Genomic DNA, 20,771 nt, shown 5'->3' on the forward strand with positions numbered 1-20,771 from the left:
TCAACCGCCATGGGCTTCATCATCTTGGGCAAGTGTAACGGGGCTCCTTTTTATCTCATTGTCCATGTTTTCATGCGATCGACAACGGTATGAAGATTCGACAAGATACGTGCTCTTCTAGCACAGTGTTGCTGCCAATCGTTGAGATGGACAACTGCCTTATGCACGGTACCAAATTTGGAATACAATGTCCACATGACTGTCTCAAGAGATGATACTTCATCCACTATCAACTTCTTCAACTTCGCTATGGCGGATGCTGTAACTAGTTCTCCTCCATGCTTAGCCATATGTAACTCAGTCATTCGCTCGTTCTCTACTATCAAGAAGCGAACACTCGAGCCAGTGGCTTCGGCATATGCTCTGGTAGCATTGGCGAATTCTGTTGGATGTTTGTGCACATCAGATACGATCACTCGTTCCTAAAATTGCACAGGAGATGTGTGTACATCTAGAGTAGACACTTTGCGCGATTGCACAACTCTATGTTGTGACTAGTCGAATGATATGTTGTGCATCTCTTCTTTCGGATTGTCTCCAAGGATCTCAGTATCTCCTTGGTCACTCAGGACTTTCTCTGCTTCCGGATCCGGTGAAGCCGATGGGTTGACCTCTTGGTGGTAAGGCATGAGGTCAATGTCTTGCTCTAATTCTGGCTGCTCCATCTTCGTATCCATCTACTCAATTACTTGTTCAATCTTTTGAGTGAAGTCTTGCTCCTACGACTTCTCACCCTGTATGTTTTGTGCCAATTGCTCGTATGAGTCTACTACCTGTATGGGTGCAGTTTCATCAATATGTGCATGTTGCGCCCCCTGTTGTGTCTGTCTTTTCTACGCTTCCTTCTCTTGTTATACGCAACTCCTGTTCTTTTCGGAGTTTTTCTTTCAACTCTTGCAACTCCTTTATTGTTTCCTCCATCCTCTGTTTATCTCGCTGCCTTTATGCGTTCCTCATGTCGCCTCTTTGCCTCTATTTCCAAATTTTCTTTCTCCACAAGTGGGTCTGCTCTGAACTTGCAGCTTTATTCTGCCTCTGTGCAGTGAACAATCTTTCTCTTGCCTTTCTCACACGCAAGTAGGTTACCCTCTACTGGTGGCTCTCCTAGATGCTGCTTTGCACTGCTTCTCTAACCATTCCACAACAATACCGACTAGTTCATTAGGCCTAGAGAAGTTGTCACAATATCTCCATGGGTCTTCCTCAGCCCAATGACACGCCCTGTGGATCCAAGGAAATTGCACTCTCGCACAGTGATCCTTCACAAAGCAATGCGGGTCGTATGGATTGAAGCTTCTGGGGCGGAAAGTAAATCTTTTGAATTATTTTGTCTCGGAATCTGCATGCTTGAGATTTTGTATCTCGTACAACCCAATCTGCAATTGAAGAGTGGGCCAGGGTGTCTTCTTCTTCTTATGTAGTCTAGCTGAAAGTCTTGTTGAGATGTGGTATGACACTTCTTACATGATGAGCCTGTCCATGGAAAACTATGGTAAAACACGCGGAGGCTTCTCTACATTTTACATCCATATGAAATTGCCAAAAGGTGAGGCATACCAATATGCTATGTCGATCAATGCCTCTATTGTTGCCTTTGACATGCAAGGTGGATCCTGCTCAAATATCATCTTGTACACCAAGGTGACAAAATGTTCTGACAATTGTGTGATGACTCCGCAGAAGCTGCATTCGAAAAATAGTCTGCAATAAGTGTTCACAGAGGTTTCCATTGATGTCCATGCCCACTTCAAGCCTGAGAACTTCTGACAGGCACAAATTTCATCCAAGACATATGCAAACATGTAGATTTCTGCTTGCTGACCTTTGGGCGGCTTCCAAGCTCCTGTTACTTGTTCCTTCATCCTATGAGCCAACATGTTGGACTAGTTGCATTGTTTTCCTTCACTGGCCAGTTGGTCCAACGCGATCACCCAACTCTACGGGAAGGTCTCCGTGCTCTCTTGGTCGTACAAGTGGCATGCAAAGATGACCAAGTACTGATATGCCTTCCGCAATATCTTCGTCTTGTAAATATGGTTGGGTGTCATCCTGAACTTGGCTGGCTCCTTCACCCAGCTCTTCAAGATATCCCTGGAGTTTGCATTGTTGTTGGGTATGCTGAAGGGTGTCTCCATTGTGATCACTGACTTCGGCAAGTGGTACATCTACTGATAGTCCTGTGCCCTGAAGGTAGCAATCTTTGTCCCACTGATACTGCTTAACACCATCATCTCAAGATCAGTGTGCGAGACGATCCAATGTATCATGTTCGCACATGGAAACGCGGGATACCTGCATGCAATCCGGTACAAGCTGGACTTGTGAATGTTCACATAGACCCTGCAGTCTTCAAGATCTTCCTCAAATGTGCCTGAGAATGCATCATTGATATCCTGCCATTTTAGCTTGATGTCTTTGTCTATGATTAGCTTGGTGTCTTTGTAAATTGGCAAACTCATAGACACTCTCTTAACTACATCTCTAATTGCGCTTCCACTGGTGTCCTTTGACCCTGCTCTCTTGGAGGCCATTAAACCTGAACTGTTGAGAGATAGACGAACACCTGCTATACCTAGAGACATTGCGACATGCATGGCAAGCAATCTGTCAGTTGAAACCAAAGCAAACTTGAGGACTAACATGCAACATACCCAGGAGACTGATGGCAAGGATTGCATAGTTTTCACTTGGAGGCCAAGAAACTGACTACTGAAATTGCACAAAAGGAAGTCCAGACTATTAGGAGGCTGGTTAACTACTGGAATTGTGTAATGTGCAATCCATATTAACCTGTTGGGTGCTAAGATTGTGCAATGTGAAATTTCAGTCAGCAAGTCATGTAGGCCTAGGGATTGCATTGTGTAATTTTATGGGCCAGTAGACACTGCCTCTAAGAATTGCACAAAGAAAGTCTGGAGGACAATGTCTAGCCAGATTTGCGCATTTTCTGGGAGAAAGGCAGAGCCTTCCCTCTCAGAAATGCATAATGTTGTCCGAGTAAGGCAGAGTTTGGGCCAAGGTTTCCCAGACCCATCAACGGGTGACTGAAAACATATGAAGATCTGAATGCATGGTGAAATTGAGTGTAGACAAGATTAAATGATCATGCATGCAAACAGTGAATGCAAGATTCAGAAAACGAGAAAACATGCATGTGTGTGAAACAAGTCACTGAATCAACGATCGTTCGTGCAAAACAATGGCATGCATACGATAGCAGTTAGATGCAAACAAAAACTAAAACAATTCTTATATAGGCTAACATGCATGCAAATGACAGTAAGCGTTCACAGAAATCAAGCAGACAACACTCACACAAGCCAAAACACAAAAAGCGACAGAAATGTTTCAAAAGGCAAGTAAAGCGGACTTACTCGGGAATAGCTGAGATGGATGTGCCGAAGACTCCTAGATGTGTTGTGGGATGTCAGAGCTCCACGATCGATGTGAATAATGAGCTCTAAAGTATCGAATAAATAAGTTTGAGGCTTATGACGCACATGCCACAAATCTAGGAAAAAGCGACACTTGGAGGGAAGTTTCTAAAACGATCTTTGCATGTAACCTCCAGCTACTAAAAATAGATCCCTAAAATCTAGGGATGCTTTTTGCATGTTTCTTTTTTCTATTTTGGGAAAAACAACCCATGCATGCAAATCAAGCTGCTAGGTCCCGGGTGGAACCGGTCAACCTGAAGGCACATGCAACAACTTGCAAGACTAGGAGAGGGATTTGCACAATTTCTAGGAGGAGTTGGGTTGGTTGTCCTAGAGGGATTGCACAATTTCTTGGGTCAGCAGGTTATTGTTGCCCAGAATTGCGCAATTTCTGGGCTAAGCTGCAATGCTGGGCCAGATTGCACAATTTTCTCAAGGAAGCCTGTCTGACTGCATTGTGCGATTTCTGAGCCCAACGAGCTATCCAGTAGATTTGCACAATTTCTGGAGGGAAGGTTGGTTCCCCTCCAGAATTGCGCAATTTTCTGAGGGAGTTTCTTAGCCAACAAATAGCTTAAGTCTGAAATGGAAGCCTATGAAGGGAGTGAAGCAAACTGACATGTACAGGTTGGCAAGCCATTGAAAAACCAATTAAGCCTATGTACTTGACAGTGCAAGACATGCTGTTAGGATGGTTGGTAGGAAGGCTCCAAAATGAAGCTAAGGAAAAATTTTGGAGGGTGGTTGTAGCCACTACAACAGGTGGGCACTCAGAATTTTTAAAAACTTAACATAGGGTTAAGAAGGATTTTTTTGGGATGGCCTTAAATTTGATATTCAAAAGTTTGTGGTGGAAAGTTTGGTTTGCCAACAAAATAAAGTTGAGACAATTAAGACCTCGTTTTAGTTACAACCTTTATCCATTCCAAGTCAACGTTGGGAGAAGGTTTCAATGGATTTTATCACAAGTTTACCTAAGTCTAAAGGAAAGAATGTCATCATGGTGGTAGTTGATAGACTTACCAAGTATTCACACTTTTGTGCATTATCTCATCCATTTAAAGTTAGTACAATTGCTACTGCATTTATGGAAACAATTCAAAATCTACATAAAAACCCAAAGATTGTTGTAAGCGATAGAGATCCTATTTTCACTAGAAATTTTTGGACATGATTATTTTCTTGTCTGGGTACTCACTAAGCTCATAGCTCATCTTATCATCCTCAATCAGATGGGAAAACTGAGATAGTGAACAAATGTTTGGAAGGATATCTTCGTTGCTTTGTATCCGATAAACAGACACAATGGGTTAAGTGGTTTCCTCTGGATGAATGGTGGTATATCACTTCCTTCTATACTGCAACAAAAATGACCCCATTTATGGCACTTTATGGATATCATTCACCGTCCATCACATCATCTTTACGAGAAAATTCTAAGATTCAAGCAGTGGAAGATCACATCGAGCATCAACAACAAGTTCTTCAACTCTTAAAGGATAACCTCACTTTGGCTTAGAATAGAATGAAACAAAAGGCTGATCAAGATCGCAGCGAAAGGAGTTTTGATGTAGGTGACTAGATATTTTTACGGCTACAACCATACAAACAAATGTCCCTCAAGCAAGCTAAGAAGGATAATAAATTATCTATTATGGTCCTTACAAGGTGTTGCAAAAGATTGGTACTATGGCATACAAATTGGAGCTTCCTACATCTTCCCGAGTGCACCCAGTTTTCCACGTTTCATGTTTAAAGAAGGTTATAGGTGACAAGCTCCCAGTTCAAACAATATTGCCAGAACTTGACGAGGAAGGAAAAATCATATTGGAACCTAAAGCAGTAATGGAACAAGAACTCGACAGCTACGAAATTGATCAATTTCAGAGTATCTGATTAGGTGGAAGAACTTACCCGTGGAAGATTCCACATGGGAGGATGAGAAATTTATATAGAATCATCCAGAACTACTCAAGTGTTGAGGACAACATTTTTTTTGAAGGAGAGGAGCATGTTAGGTCCCTATAATACTAGTGTATTCCCTCATTGTTATTAGTCTAGCCCCCTTAGTGTTATTGTTGTGCCCCATAGAAGCCCACTATTGTTATTTTTGTGCCCTTACATTATTATTGTTATGTCGACTCTGATTATATTGTGACCCCTTAGACTCCTATATATAGAAAGGGGGTTTTGTCATTTGAATCATCCAAGAATTGTTCATTTGTGTAATGTAAAGGAGGTTTCTCCCTCAAAGAGGCTGATTTTGAAGTCGTTGATCTATCTTTTCTTCTATTTTGTGAGTTGGTCGCGTAACAAATGGAGATATTTTCATCTTCACAACTTGCATCTAACATAACTAGAATTGATAGTCAACTATTAGTTTTGAAGCTACATCAAGCAATCTTGAGCCACTTCTTTAAACTATCATCAATGAGTACTTCTATTTTGTAGAAGACATCAATTTCTAGCCATTTTTAATCTAATAATTTATCATTAATGTTCTATTTAATATCTTGATGTATAATTTAAGTCTCAAAATTTAACCTTAACCAAACCCCTCCCATTCTCTAAATTTAAAATTAACTTCTCTTCCATAATGTACTTTTCCCTCTCCTTTTCTTATTTTAAATATCCTTTCAACCCTGAGGTGTAGACCAGTTGGTTTGTGTGGGATTTAGTCGTGGCCAACCTCATGGGGAGGGGTTGAGGAGTGGAAGCCACTTTGAGGGAATGAAACTTCCCAAGGGACATCCAGGGTTGACCAAATAAGCACAATCCTGGTGATAAGCATCCCATTGTGGGTAAATCGATCTCCTTCTAACCAATAAGCATCCCATTGTGGGTAGATCAGTCTTCTTCCAATCAATAAGCAAGCTAGCCCCAACCTAGGCTCTACCTAGTTACAAAAAAGAAAAATCAATTATGTTATCTTTCCCTCCTATCATACATTTTTTATTCATAATCTAGCACTCTTCACAACATTATTCTAGCTTATTGTCCCTAAAATTGAGTAAAGTATTCACCCGAAACTTTTAACACATAAACAAAATTACACAATAATCTAGAAACTATCATCATAATAGAACTGATACTTTAATTACTAATCAACTTATACCTTTTATAATTTTTGAAAAATAAAATGTCATTAATTTAAGCCTAGATATATGTATTACATATAATTCTAACTCTCTGGGCCATTATTCATGAAAAGATTACTGAACAGTTTATAAGGCTGCACGACATCTATCAAATTCAGAATACAATTAAAAAGCCCACAAAAAGGGTTTACGAGGGAGATTACCGATAGGGAAATATCATGGGGTACAGTATCAGAGAGATTAGTATTTATTCATTAAAGTTATTAAATTACAGTGCTTTGGTACAATGGAGTCAGAGGTAAGGGAAATGCAAAATAGTATGACAAAAAAAGACTACCGGGAATGTGCACACAGTTTTTATGTAATTAAAGAGAGAAAAAAATACAAAAAAATCAAAAACATTCTGCTAAAATAATTCAAACAGGTAATTATAGTGTTCCATGGTGTAATTCTACATAAGTATTGAATCAAAACAGGTCTATTTCCTTCTTACTCAAGCAAATCTCTTTGATTCAGTAGTTCATGTGCAACTTCTTTTTCTCTTGGTTATCTCAGTGCTCTGACTGTGTGTATGTTGCACGTGATGCACAAGGTTAATTGCAGAAAACAGAGTGCAGCAAACTCAGGCCGAAGCTTTGGTCTTTTTTTGGGTAACATGAGAGCACATTGAGAAATTGATATACCTTTGGGATGGTAATTTACAGTAGAAGAGTCGATTGTTGAAACCACAGTATTATCTTAATGGTTTTCGTTATTTGGTTTTATACAATTATGCCACTAATGGAAATCTTGTTTATGACTACACCATGAAAAGTTACCCAAATGAAAAGTGCCATAGCGAGTATGGTTGTTTGGTCTTTGTTATAAATGTACGTGTTTTGGTTGTAGATATGAAGAAACATTGTGTCTTGATATACTCTATATGCTAACTGTTGGGTTGGCTAACTACCCTGAAGAGCTTGGCTATGCTGATTGTGGACTGCTAATTGCTGTTAATTTGGGCCTAGAATCTATTGTTTTGGTCCTGGAAGATGCCGAAAGTTTGAGTTGAGGTGCTCCCGCAATAAAAGGCAAGGTTTGACTTGAGGTGTTCTGTGAATGAAAGGTATATTGAGAAAAACTGAGATTAACTACTGGATGGTGAGGTATGTGAGGAAATTTAATATTCTAACAATTTCATTAATCTCCCCTGGATCTCCCGATGAATACAGAATATATGATTTACCTTCATACCAGAATTATATCCAAATCGCTGCAAAATATTATGGAACACCCTCCATTGTGGGCGGGATACCATTTCAAATGCTAAGATGTTGTCCACAAAGAAATTATGTGAGATCCTAATACCCGCAGAGCTATACATTACTGTATAAGTCAATGCCATTAAATCTTCTATACCGTTAAATATTTTAAGTCTTGTTGGTTACCATTGCCATGGGTCCCTGCAGTCTACTATTGTAGAAATCCCTGGGACAAAATTGAGTAAGAAGAGTGCTTTATAGACTTAATTTTTGATGCTATGACATAAAAATTAAGAATAAGATTTGAAAATTCTAAATTAAAATGCAGTTGTCAGAATTCTTTTCATTACTCCAAGTCTATATTGATATCTTTGCAATACCTAGGTCATAAAAATCCATCAAAGTTTAAAAAGATTGTGCCTCGGAAGATTCTTGTGGCAGTGTCACATTGCAAACTTATTGTAACCTAAAAATTTAACTGATTCAAACATTTCTACTATGAAGAAATTCAAAAGAGAAGTCATAGCCATATAAATCTTTAGCTTTCCTTTTGGAAGTTTCTATTAGTTTATGTTACTTGAATAAGTCATACCTACAAATCCTTAAATATCCGGCCTTCTGAAGTTATTGTTCAGTTTTAGGTAACCGTCCTTTTGGAGTTCCTGGGTTTTGACATTTGATCAATTCAGTTAGAACAACTAAAGTGGATAATAGATGTTAAAAATAACCGTATCTGTTTTATGTCTGCTAGGGCACAGGCTGTTTAGGTTGTTGATAGTGAATACTTGAATACTTGGTGACAACAAGGTATTTATTTATATGGAGTAATGTAAAAGATTAATCCATTCAAGTGAATTTCATTCGGAGAAAATATGCGATTCAAAACTGGTGATATTAAAGCACAAAGATATACTAGACTTTCTCAGTGCCTTTTCGTAGCTTTCAGTTGGGTATTGTTGACTTGTATACCACTGTCCACACTCAGATATAATTCACTGTTTAGTAAAACAAATGCACTAACATTTAACCATAGAAAATATGAGTCATATTGGATCCAGCTACCTTGAAATTTGGTTTTCATGGCTATCCCGATTCTGGTTACATGATTTGTGCTCCAAGTCCTACTGAAAACTGGTCAATTTTCCACTTTGTATATCATCTCATCCGGAAAGCATTTAATCACACTACACTTAAGTATGGGTATAGTACATAGGCCAGAAAACATTCTATTTTTGTAGCCCAAGTACATGAACAAATTCACTCGCATAATTTTTTATAAATATTAAATCAATAAATTCAAGATGAACTATCAGTCACCATAAAGTAGATTATTAGATTTGCAGTGTCTCTCCTGTAAAAATTAACTACAATTAAATCAAATCACTTTGTTTTAGCTTCAAAAGAAACACTCAAAGCATATCATAGACAAAGATGTAACTCAAATAAAATATTGAAAAATGTGCAGCTCTGATATTAAGATGAGGTGCACTATTTGGTAATCTATTTTCCTCACTTGAAAATATTTCAATGGAGTCAGATTGCATCCCCAATTGGCAATCTATATTTAGTTGTCTTAAGAACATATGCAACCTTGAGTATAAAAATGATCTGATAAATTCTCAATTGAACATACAAGAATTTCACTCCCAAAATTCTTATGACGTGCAACCCAACTTACTTCTTCCAAATCTCAACCTATCCTCCAAATTTAGGGTCATCCAACCATGAAATTGAAAAAGTTCTGTTCTTTTAACATCACATATTAACATTGCTCCAAAACATGTATTACTGGTCAGCAAGGTGAGATAGTGTATGTTTATCTCAGTTTATTGGACCAATTAGTTGGTTGTAATCACTAAAAATTCATACATCATTCTAGGGGGTACCTAATCAGCAGAAAAATAAAGAATGGAGTGAGAATTTAGTGCACAAATATCCCCTGTTTTAATGGATGACTAAAACCAGGAGGCCTTACTCCCCATCCTTAAGACAGGCTCTTGTTGCACAAACACCAGGTGTAGATAACTAGGTGCTTTGCAAGTTTGCTCTTATTCTGAATTGTTCTATCAATTGGGAGGTTTACAAAGAGAAACAAACCCAAATCTACAGAAATATACCCAAGGCTGACACAACAATGCCCTGGTGTCTGTATTTCATTGAAATGTTGTTAATGAAGTACACCAAGGAATTGCTTTTAAGGACTAAGTATGGAATTACATCAAGCCCTGAAATTTATCAAATTCAAAATCATCTTCTATACTGATGAAAAAAAGGAGAATAAAATACAAGGCTTACATCCATATATGTAAAGTCAAGTCAATGGTTCTACATGGTTCAGTCATTTAATATACTCAAAACTTTGGCCCAAAAATTAATACAATATAAGTCTGCTCTAGAATACAACAGAAGCAAAATAGTTCACATATATGCCCTTCCCACACTCATTTCTTCTTGTTAATTTTGGACACTGACTACCATTTCACTTCTGGGCATTTTTGTGGTATTGATGTTTGGCCCAACGGATACCAGCCGAAGTCCCTTCCTTCAACTTTTTGGCCCCAGCAGACGCCGCACATTTCATCTTCTTGTTATAATCTGCTAATCTGGTCAAGACCACAGACTTGTTTTTCTCTGCTCTCTCCTGGTCGTTGTATGAATAATCCCACTGCTCTGCCCATGTAAGCCCAAATGAATTTCTACGCTCATTGGAAGCCATTAATGCGATCAAATACTGTTCACACAGCGCTTCAATATTTCTAAAATAGTTAAATTGATGTTCACTAGAAATGTAACAGAGGAACTGAAACTATGAACAGGTTGGACAATGGAATAGGAACATGAAGGCGAGCACGTATATATATCTATATGAACGTTACGGTCTCGAAATAACGGTACCTCGGAGTTAGTGTAATTTCAAATTTGACCGTTGAGTATTTGAATAGTATAGTTTGACTACCAACGGTTCTATTATTCTATATGGCACTACAATCGAATTTCTCCATTATAAGAAAGTCTAACTTGTGTAACTATAGCGGTTCCTATTTCCAACCCCACAGAAAAGTTATTGCTCCTGACATGTGCCCTCGATAGCCTCATATAGCACGTTGTTTTTTTTTTCCTCCAGTCATCACCGCGCGCGTGTTATATCCGGCTATCGAGGGCGCATGTCAGGCGCAATAACTTTTCTATGGGGTTGGAAATAGGAATCGCCGTGTAACTATCGCACTTCTACCAGGGAATTCCCCCCAAGTGACATGTCACATGGTTCGAAAACATGACGCATATGTTGTTTGACCTCATTCATTGATCTCGGGGTTAGGTTAACTAGAGGTATCATTGGGCTTGGGTTATTTAGTTCTTTCTGGAGGGCCATATGGAAATGATAACCTCCATTTTTGTTTTCCTTAAGGAAATTGGTCCCATTTAACATGGTGTGTTATTATTTCTCAATTAATGGAGATATAAGATTATTTTTTCTTTGGCAACTTGTCCAAAGGGTATTTTTTCTTATTTAGGATTGTATAAAGTATTTAGTTAATGTTTTGAACTTTTCATTTATATATTTTTTTATCTATAATATAATGATAAGGCTAGTTTTGGTTCATTTAATAGTGAGTTTCAATAAGAATGTAGATGTATTTTTCAAAGTTCCAAGTTTTGCAAGTCTAACTTTTCAAAAGAGGATTTTATGGTCCTTTGCAAGTTTCATTCCAACTCTATTTTTCTCATTTAAAAGTTGATAAGGGAAATGCCTATGTTGTTATTAATTCTTTCGATTACCATTGTAAAATGCTTGATTTACTTTCCTGTTCTTCATACAAACCATTAGCCAAAAACCCTATCAAATCTATGACCAACAAGGTAACTAAAGTCATTAGATCCTCCTCCTTAGACCCCTCTAACCAAAAGCTTCTTATTCCCCTTAACCCCATCACCCCCCAGTTCTATGGTCAACCTAAAATTCACAAGAAAGATCCCACTTAGGCCTATTGTGAGCACTATTTGTGATCCCACCAATGCCCTTTTCCGGTTCCTTGCCAAAAAGCTTCATCCCTTATCTAGTTACTTCTTCATTAAAGACTATTGATTTCATTGAAAAACCAAACGCCTCAAGCTTGATGAAAACGACATCATGGTTAGCTTTGATGTTGTTGCCCTTTTTACCAAAATCTCTGTCCCAAAAGCCATCGACCTTATTTCCAAAATTGTTGACTTTGAAACCCTCAACTTTATCAAAATTTCCTTGACCACCACCTTCTTCACTTTTAATGGAGTTTGCTACAAGCAAACTGAGAGCACAACCATGGGTTCCTCCCTCTCCCCTGTTGTTGCCAACTTTTTTATGGAGCACTTTGAAACCTTAGCCGTCAAAAGTTTCCATTTAAAACCTAAGTCCTTGAAACATTTTGTTGATAATACCTTTATAATATGGTCTCATGGTATGCATGAACTCCATGCTTTCCTCACCCATTTTAATCACATTTCGCCCCACATTTAATTCGCTATGAATCTTGAAGCTAACCAATCCCTACCTTTTCTTGACGTCCTTGTCTCTGGCCTCCCTAATGGATCCTTTACCCACCAAGCCTATTGAAAGAAGACTCATACTAACAGGTAACTACATGCTACCTCTCACCATCATCTTTCTCAAAAGTCTTTTGTTCATCAAAATCTTTTTACTTGTGCCATTTAGATTTTTTTCCTCTTAATCTTTTTCGAGTGAAAAAATCCATCTCACCAAAGCCCTTAATGTCAATGGTTATTCCTCATCCCATATTAAAAAGGCTTTCCACTTTGCTCTTCACCCTAAACCTAACAAACCTTCCATAAGCCCTCCCTTATCCAAAATTTCCCTTCCCTACATTTAGGATGTCATCAATCATATTTCCAAAATCCTATTGTATTTCAAAATATTCTTTTCAACTTGAGTGAGTGCATTGAATGTGGCCTACATTGCAAGACTAGGGAAGCCACTTTCAACAAGGTCATTTAATTCTTGATACTACAAAACAATGTTCATCTTGATACACCAAACATGGTATTAATTGACATCAATTTGTGGTACTTGTTTGACATAAACTGCTATTGCTAACCATCTCAAAGAACCATAAGACAAATACCAAATACATGTAAGACTAGGTATCATACCATTTCGATACTATTGAAAACAAGTAGAAACTATTGCTACTAATATCACTAAATTAATAATACAAAGATTTGAAAGAAATGAGAAAAGAGATACAACTCTTGTAAACTAGGAAAACATAATACTTACACATTATGTCAAATTGAAATGTTCACTTACGTAGAAGGTAAAAAGCTAAGGTGAAAAAACTCAAGTGAAATTGAAAAGTTATGAGGAATCTAAGAAACCTTTGGAAGATAAAACCAAGGGCTACAAAATGTTGTATTTATGTATGTCAAATTATTAAATAATACAAATCATGCTTATCGAACATTGCCTTTCATTTTTGTATATCTAATAGTGGTATTAGAACAGACTCTTCCTACCCTATTTGATTGTATGGGAGCCATAGCTATGTGGCCCTCAACTTGGGCACTCTCACCATTCTCATACCCGTGTTGAATTGGTAAGGGTTTCTTCACTTGGAGGTCACTCAAATGCGAATCCTGACAGAAATCATTGGTGAAATTCACCTCGCAATATTTTGGTGCCTAGTGAACCTCAGACTCCAAATCTGTGCCCTAGATATTGAATGTTAACGATCGAGTTAGAATCAAGATACATAATCGTGGACAAATGCTCGCAGTCGAAGCAATTAATGCCAGTCTGAAAATGGGGTCAACTTCTTGCACAGAAAATGTAGGGACATGAAATCCAGTCCTGCTCATAGACTGTGGACTTGTTCTTCCCTGTATTAAGAATGCACACCACGCCGTGGCTTGTATTAAGTACCTTGTTTTGCTCCCTCGACAACAACCCAATGCTTATATTGCTCCTTGGAGTACTTCTTGTTCCCCTGTGCTATTCCCAACACAGACTCAGCTCCTCAAATGTTCTCTTTTCCTCCCCTTGTCATGGCCACACTAAGGGTTGCTAGGTCCTGGGCGCTTCTGTAGATTGGCCCTAGTAAGCGTTGTCAGTCTGTATGCCAACAGATCAAGATGACCCTTTTCATTCGGTGTGCGGAATAATATGTATAGCCCTCTGTTGGTAGCGATGCCACAGTATAATTTGCAGTCGAGGAAGTTGCCCATGAACAGTAATAGGACACCAGTCAATGTAATAGGACAGAGCATCTAGGAATTGCACAGAATCGATCTCCAGTGTTTCTGGGCCCAAGACTGCGAATGCTAATGTGAACCCAGAGAGAATACTTACAAGAGATCGATCTATGTTTTCCATTGTTTTAGCTGAATATGCCTGAGTAGCTGTGAGACATACATAGTCATACATAGTCTTGTCCAGATTGAACCACACGATCTGTGGGAATTAAATTTCCTCACCTAATCATTAAACCACATTTTTGAGAATAGTATCATGTTTTACATTGCCAACAGACTTTTGTATAAGTTGGTTTTGAGTCCTTTGAAGGAATATCCTTTTTTAAGTTGATGCTCTTGAGGTTCTAAGGGTTCTAGTTGGACGATGCTTAAGAAATAAAACTAGAATTGCCCTTCAATTGCAGAGTAAATGAGAAGCTGATAAGGGTTCTAGTTGGACGATGCTTATGAAATAAAACTAGAATTGCCCTTCAATTGCAGAGTAAAGGAGAAGTTGATAAGGGTTCTAGTTGGACGATGCTTATGAAATAAAACTAGAATTGCCCTTCAGTTGCAGAGTAAAAGAGAAGTTGATATTCCATCCATAGAGATAACAAGGAGCTCAAGCACTCAGAGTACCTGAGGCATGTCAACTTAATAATGAAGGTTCAAACAAAACAATGACACTTTAAAAGCCACAACGAATTCTACTGTCATTGGCAAGATAAGCTGCAGTTTATTCCAATTATTTGTTGGAAGTTGATGCTTTTCTGTATTATTTTCACTTATATGTATTCCTTGATAAAGCGTGAGGAATGAATTATTTTTCTTTCCAAGGTATTTCCAATGGCACAATTTAATAGCTGGGGCGATTATTTTTGAAAATTTAACAAGCTATCACTATTAGAGTAGCGTTGTACACTCATAAATGTTTATTTTGTATTTTTATTTGTTGAATTATTTTTGGTTTTTAAAGGTGCATTTTTTGTTGTTGAAGTTGATACGTTTTATTTGTTGAAATTGTGTTATTGAGAAAATGACTAGAATTAATGAGTTATTAGAACTACTTAATACTCTAATACACTCTATTGTCGATAATATGGTCACGATTGACAAAGCCATTCTCACATATGTTCAAACTTGTTTACAAGATTTACAAGATGATTAAATTTCTTCAGCTTGAGTCACAACTCCAAAGAAATGATTACAACAACAAAGTCAACATTTTGAACTTGTTCATATTCATAATAACTCTCTTATGAATTTAATAAAGATTCCTATCAACATTCAACACACGATCATATTAGTGACACCACTTGAGGAGTATATTCAAATAAAGATGTAGACATTCAACGTGCACTTTCCAAGCTCATCATCATACCTTGGGAAGAAGTCATCAACAACAAACATGTAATCAGTCTTGTGTATGAAAATAAAGAGGCCTTTTAAATTCCAGACTACTCCATAGCAATCCAATTTTAGAGTGTTGGGTTTCTTTAGAAAACTCATCTTCACTTGCTCCACTTTCACATCAAATTTTCAAATGCTATCATTGTCATCTAATTGGCCACTTGAAAGATTGATGTTTTGATATTCACCTTTGTGAGCATTGTGGAGACATACTTATCATTTAGACAGATGCTCTAGTTACAAGAACGTTGCAAGAGAAAAGTTGCACCTTGGACAGATCGCTTATTGGCAATGGTCTTCAACAGTAAATAAAAAGATACATCAATCATGTTGCAAAATTCATTCGTGTATTGAAGTCTCGCAATGGAGATATTTTCATATTCTCAACTTGCATCTGATAGAGTTGGAATCGATAGTTAGCTATTAGTTTTGAATATATATCAATCAATCATGAACAACTTCTTTAAACCATCATTAAGGAGCACTTCCATTTCGTAGAAGACATTAATTTCTAGCCAGATTCATAATTGTTTCAGGAACTGCATCAAGCCAAGTTCTAGAGTTGGTGGCCAATTGTAAAGTACTACGAGTAGAATATCGACTTTTGCTACCCATATGGTTTTTGGTCTTCCTTGAACCACCATATTCAGAGAGCACATCCATCCATCGGTTGTTATTTACCTTCATATTTCAACTCTCTTCTTGGACTCATATACATCCCTTCAGATTAAGGGAGGGGGGGGAATGTTGGAAACACAATCATTAGAGGTTTATGTAAATTTGGAGTATTTATTTGTGTGGAAGGTGAAAAGCATCAACTAAAGTTGAAGAGTTGTGAGGAGTCCAAGAGACCTCTTAGAAGATGAAATCAAAGGTCACAAAATATTGTATTTGTGTATCATATTATTGAATAATGCAGCTCATACTTATCAAACCAAGTTTCTTTCATTTCGTGTTTCTAACAAAAACTTTACTAGTTTTTATTCAAATTAAAAATCCAACAATTTGCTTTAAATAAATCATTCCAATTATATTTTAAAAAAATCACAAACCAGATCCAAAAATTTATCCCCATTTTATTTTCTTTTACTCTATTCTTATTCCTACTTAAATTGTTTTTAATATAATAATTTATCATTAAGGTTCTATTTAATATCTTGATGTGTAATTTAACTCTCAAAATTTAACCATAACCAAACCCCTCCTATTCTCTTAATTAAAAATTTATTTCACTTCTTTAATGTAATTTCCCCTCTCCCTTCCTTATTTTAAATATTCTTTCAACTTGTGCCCATGAGGTGTAGACCAGTTGGTTTGTGTGGGGCTTAGTCCTTGCCAGGTCACATGTTCAAATGTCATGGGGAGTGTAAGGACTAACCCTATATTTTTTTTTTGGCTAAAAATACAACCATAAGGAAAATAGCATTGGGGACCCAAAAATTATTAAGCATTATATAAAACTTCCTGAATTTCACTTCATTGAACATATCATCTAATTTACATACATTTAACTAAAACCATAGCGAAGTCATAAAAGAAAATAATACAACATAGGTACCGTTCACAAGAAGACGAGATTCAAACTTGACTTGCCGCTACTTGTATTCCTTTGTTGTTGGTCGCCTCCGAGTGTGAATGTCGATGTGTTTGATCTAAATGCAGTGACCCACTGGTTGACCTCCCAGCCTACTCCTTGGGTACTCTCCTTCCCCGCGGACCCCCGAGCTACAATGTGGTTGTACAATAGAGGAATGTATTGGCTGGTAGAGGAGAGCACTCCTTGGCTCAAGAGTCCCCTCTCTAAAGTCCTCTACCTCACCAAACTCACTATAACTCGTAGTCACTAATCTAACATAGTCTCATCCATCCAATAATAGGGTAAAGAAAAGGTCCCTTCTCCCATGGCTTGCCCCTTATTTTATAGGAGTCCTCATAGGTGACACTTGGAATTTCATGCATAATTAATTATTTTTGATAATTCAATAGTTTGATTATTCACCCACCCATGTGTCACTCTCTCATCAAGGATCTCCAAAATTATTTACTTAAATTTTAATAATATTTTTCCTCACCTCAACAAGATTCCTATTTCTTCTCCTAGTTGTCTCTTGATACCCTTTTTTACTCCTTAATTTGTGTTCATTACTAAAGTCAATTAATGATTCAAGATTTGATCCCCTATCTACTCCCTAATTTAACTCAAGTTATCTCTTAGATGGATATTCTTATGTTGGTTGTTGCCACATGGAGGTTCTCCACATTTCTCTAAAATTTAATTTATTAATCTTAGTTTAATTCACCATCATCTTCTCTTAATTAGGTTTAACTATTTTAGGATTAATCTTTATCCTTACATTTATGTCCCTCTTTCCCCTTTTTACCTAATTCAACTACATAATCTACCTAGTAGGGCAGGTCCCAAAGCTGGTTCGCTCATGAGGATTTTACCAGAGGGCACGCATCAAGGCGGATTCCTTGATTCCTGACACCATGAGTCTCACTATAGCAGGCAACATAAGATATGATAGTGGTCTCTGTTGTTGCACCTATACTTTCTCCTTGTAGCCACTGAATGCTTGAAGGGAAACTAGCATTGCACCCTTGGAACTTCAAGGAAAGTTCTTGAAGGGTATGACCAACTTGGCACCCTTGGCATCACAAATAAATTGTTAGGCATGGCACCCTTGGAACTTCAAGGGAAGTTCTTGAAGGGCACGACCAAACTTGGCACCCTTGGCATCACAAATAAATTATTAGGCGTGGCACCCTTGGAACTTTAACGGAAGTTCTTGAAGGGCGTGACCAAACTTGGCACCCTTGGAATCACTAAAAATAAATAAATTAATAAATATAATCAAGAAATGAAAACTAGTCAAATTTACATCAAGGGTAAATGATGTTAGAAACCGAGGTAATTAAATCAAGAATAAAACATGGGTTAAGAAGATCATAGGAAGAAATAAAATATTTTATCTTAAAAAAACTCTACCCTCCCCATGTTGGAAAATATTAGGTAGATTATGTAGTTGAAATATGTAAGAAGGGGAAAAAGGGACGTAAATGTAAAGATAAAGATTAATCCTAAAATAGTTAAACCTAATTAAGAGAAGAGGATGGCGAATTAAAATAAGATTAATAAATTAAATTTTAGAGAAATGTAGAGAACCTCCATGTGGCAACAACCAACATAAGAATATCCATCTAAGAGATAACTTGAGTTAAATTAGGGAGTAGATAGGGGATCAAATCTTGACTCATTAATTGACTTTAGTAATGAACACAAATGAAGGAGTAAAAAGGGGGATCAAGAGACAACTAAGAGAAGAAATAGGAATCTTGTTGGGTTGAGGAAAAATATTATTAAAGTTTAAGTAAATATTTTTGGAGATCTTTGATGAGAGAGTGATACATGGGTGGGTGAATAATCAAACTATTGAATTATCAAAAATAATTAATTATGCATGAAATTCCAAGTGTCACCTATGAGGACTCCTATAAAATAAGGGGCAAGCCATGGGAGAAGGGACCTTTTCTTTACCCTATTGTTGGATGGATGAGACTATGTTAGATTAGTGACTACGAGCTATAGTGAGTTTGGTGAGGTAGAGGACTTTAGAGAGGGGACTCTTGAGCCAAGGAGTGCTCTCCTCTACCAGCTAATACATTCCTCTATTGTACAACCCCATTGTAGCTCGGGGGTCCGCGGGGAAGGAGAGTACCCAAGGAGTAGGCTGGGAGGTCAACCGGTGGGTCATTGCATTCGGATCAAGCACATCGACATTCACACTCGGAGGCGACCGACAACAAAGGAAGACAAGTAGCGGCAAGTCAAGTTTGAATCTCGTCTTCTGGTGAATGGTACCTATGTTGTATTATATTCTTTTATGACTTCTTTATGGTTTTATTTAAATGTATGTAAATTAGATGATATGTTCAATGAAGTGAAATTCATGAAAGTTTTATATAATGCTTAATAATTTTTGGGTTCCCAATGCTATTTTCCTTATGGTTGTATTTTTAGATAAAAAATAAATAAATAAATAAATAAAATTATAGGGTTAGTCCTTACACTTGGTATCAGAGCTATGTTGAACCCTTGAGACCTATGGGCCCATGCATGCATGACTAGTTTAACTAGTTTTGTTAAACATGATTGTTGATTTTTTTTTTCCTCTGCTATGAGGAATGCGTAATGATTTCTGTTTGTTTTTTTTTGTTGGCATATCTACTTGCAAGTCATTGTGCTTGGTTGTTTTTTTCGCACGGCCTACTATATTATGTGATATTTTGGGGTTGTTATTTCTACCTGAAATGTATTATTCTGTGTTGGGTAGTTGTTAAATATCTATGAAAACATTTCCCATAAAAGCATTGGATTCAAACCCACTTCTGTGTATCTCTTCATGGATTTCCATCCCCTGTTGCAGAGCTGCCATGTTGGCTCAAGCAGTAAGAACACGGCAAATGCCTGGATGTCTGGTTTCACACATGCACACTGCATTGCTTGAAAAGTCTTCAGGGCTTCCTCACTGTGCCCATTTTGTGTGTATCTTGAGATCATGGCAGTCCAGGAAACAACATTTGGTTTTGATATTTTTCAAAAAAGCTTTTGGGCTTCGTCCACAAGCCCATTCTACACTTATCTTGTAATTATAGCATTCCATGAAACCAAATCTCTCTTGGAACTTTCTTGGAAAAGATTGAAAGCTTTATCAACAAGTCCCTTCTTTCCATACACAGCTATCATGATGTTCCACAAGACAGTGTCTCGTTTAGACATTCTGTCAAACAATTCTCGAGCCTTGTCTATTCTCCCACATTTTGCATACAAATCCACTAGGGCACTCTCTACAAAACCATAAATCTGGCACTGGCTTCTAACTATTTCTTGGTGAATCTCGATGCCCTGTTCTAGAGCTCCTAGCTTGGCACAAGCCGAGAGAACGCTGGCATAAGTGAAGTGGTCAAGCCGGAAAATCGATCTCTGCATCTGGTGAAAGAGTTGCAACGCTTCTTCTGCAGGCCCGTGGGGAGAATAAGATGTGATTAGCATATTCCTAGAGCAGGCATCTCGATGAAGCATTTCGTCGAACAATTTACGTGTGTCTGCCAAGCTCCCCAACTTGGCATACATGTTCATAAGGGTGTTGGTCAGAATTATGTTTGGCACAATTCCATTTTTATTCATGTGGGCATGGATTGATTTACCTTCCCAAAAATATTTCTTCTTAATACACTCCTGCAAGAGACAACTATGTGTAAAATAGTCGGGAGGTTGCTCCATTTCATGAAAACAAAAAAAAAAATCCTCTCTAATTTGGCCCTGATTACACAGTTTTCTCACGATCTCGGGAATGCCA

The sequence above is a fragment of the Pinus tabuliformis genome, chromosome 1_2, assembly GCF_031772625.1.
Source record: "Pinus tabuliformis cultivar Carrire ecotype Pingquan chromosome 1_2, CPIR1, whole genome shotgun sequence".
In the NCBI taxonomy this organism is placed as follows: domain Eukaryota; kingdom Viridiplantae; phylum Streptophyta; class Pinopsida; order Pinales; family Pinaceae; genus Pinus; species Pinus tabuliformis.